Source organism: Mandrillus leucophaeus, unplaced genomic scaffold (genome assembly GCF_000951045.1).
Source record: "Mandrillus leucophaeus isolate KB7577 unplaced genomic scaffold, Mleu.le_1.0 Scaffold757, whole genome shotgun sequence".
NCBI classification, from domain to species: Eukaryota; Metazoa; Chordata; class Mammalia; order Primates; family Cercopithecidae; genus Mandrillus; species Mandrillus leucophaeus.
Window position 1 is genome coordinate 324,229 of NW_012108219.1, and position 2,193 is coordinate 326,421.

General features: G+C 40.8%; 1 protein-coding gene across 4 annotated transcripts in view; it reads right to left on the bottom strand.

Moving 5' to 3' along the window:
• The window catches only part of NT5C3A (5'-nucleotidase, cytosolic IIIA), a 54,769-nt gene that overhangs the window by 10,664 nt on the left and 41,912 nt on the right, over positions 1-2,193 (bottom strand). The gene's annotated exons all lie outside the window — the stretch shown is intronic.

The window sequence follows — 2,193 nt, forward strand, 5'->3', positions numbered from 1 at the left end:
GTCCCAGCTACTCGGGAGGCTGAGGCAGGAGAATGGCGTAAACCCGGGAGGCGGAGCTTGCAGTGAGCTGAGATCCGGCCACTGCACTCCAGCCAGGGCGACAGAGGGAGACTCCATCTCAAAAAAAAAAAAAAGAAAGAAAATACTGTTAGAAGGAGTAAGTTCTAGTGTTTACACAGTAGAATGACTATAGTAAACAGTATTTTATTGTATATTTCAAAATAGCTAAAAGAAAAGGTTTAGAATGTTCCCCAAAAAAGAATATTAGAAATGGCAGATATCCTAATTACCTGATTTGATTATTACACATTTTATATACATTTGAAAACATCACATGTACCCCATATATATATACAGTTATTATGTATCAACTTTAAAAATTGAAAAAATCCAGCTGGGCGTGGTGGCTCATGCCTGTAATCCCAGCACTTTGGGAGGCCAAGGTGGGGAGATCATTTGAGGTCAGGAGTTCGAGACCAGCCTGGCCAACATGGTAAAACCCTGTCACTACTAAAAATACAAAAATAGCCAGGTATGGTGCATGTGCCTGTAATCCCACCTACTGAGGAAGCTGAGGCAGGAGAATCGCTTGAACCTGGGAGGCATAGGTTGCAGTGAGCTAAGATCATGCCACTCTACTCCAACCTGGGTGACAGAGTTAAGACTCCGTCTCGAAAAAATAAAATAACATAAATAAATAAAAATAAAAATTTGAAAACATCTGATTAATTGGTATGGGAATTTGCAACTGCAGGTGATATGGTTACTCTTCTCACTAGAGATTTTCAACAAACTTGGTCAATGCACAAATATGCAGTGGAAGCAATTCAACTATACGAAGTTCTCAGTTACTGATACTGTTACATGCTGGATTTAACTTGCTTATTTAAGGTAAACTATACCCATGAATGAATGCACATTGAAATAGCTGGCCAGCTCTTGAAGCTTAGGAGACTGCGTTAAATATTTTTCAGAAATGTTTTAAAAAAGCAGTATTTTTTTTTACAGAATATCCAGATTGTTGATTTAATTTACATGTAACACATTCCTTTAAAACAGAGAAAACTTTTTAAAAACTCAACTATCCCCTTAATAAAGTTACATCTTAATTTGAACTACTATGATTAAAACATGAAAGCAACTTAAAACTATACCCTTTTAAATATTATCCTTAAAATGGTTTAATGCTTATACACAGCATGAGTTAGCTTAGTACTGAAGACTAATAAAAACTTAAGAGTATTTCATGGTTATTAATTTTTCTTTTTCCAATAGGGTATTCTGTCTATTTTAGAAAAACTCAAGATATATATTTTCTGGATTTTATATTCCTAAAGGATAGGCAAAAACTGTCTACCTAAACTTGCTGTACTCAGATTTTATCAAACAGGAGATGAATGAGTCTGCTTTAACATCAAAAATAAAATAAGGCTGGGCCATGACGGCTCACGCCTGTAATCCCAGCACTTTGGGAGGCTGAGGCAGATGGATGACTTGAGGCCAGGAGTTTGAGACCAGCCTGGCCAATGTGGCAAAACCCTGTCTCTACTAAAAATGTAAAAATTAGCTGGGCGCGGTGGCAGGCACCTATAATCCCAGCTGCTCTGGAGGTTGAGGTGGGAGAATTGGTTGAACCGGGAGGCAGAGGTTGCAGTGAGCTGAGATTGTGTCACTGCACTCCAGCCTGAGCAACAGAGCAATACTCAGTCTCAAAAACCAAAAAAAAAATAGCTGGGTGTGGTAGCTGGCACCTGTAATCCCAGCTGCTCAGGAGGCTGAGGTATGAGATTGCTTGAACCCAGGAGGAGCAGTGAGCCAGGATCGCGCCACTGCACTCCAGCCTGGGCAACAGAGTGAGACTCCATCTCAAAAGAAGAAGAAGAAGAAAAAGAAGCCTTTATTATTAAGCTTTTATTTTATTTTTGGAGTGCAGTGGCATGATCTCAGCTCACTGCAACCTCCGTCTCCTGGGGTTAAGTGATTCGCCTGCCTCAGCCTCCCAAGTAGCTGGGATTACAGGCATGCGCCACCAGGCTTGGCTAATTTTTGTACTTTTAGTAGAGACAGAGTTTCACCATGTTGGCCAGGCTGCTCTCAAACTCCAGACCTCAGCCTCGTCCACCCGCCTCGGCCTCCCAAAGTGCTGGGATTACAGGTGTGAGCCACTGTGCCTGGTCATTTTTTTTTTTTTTT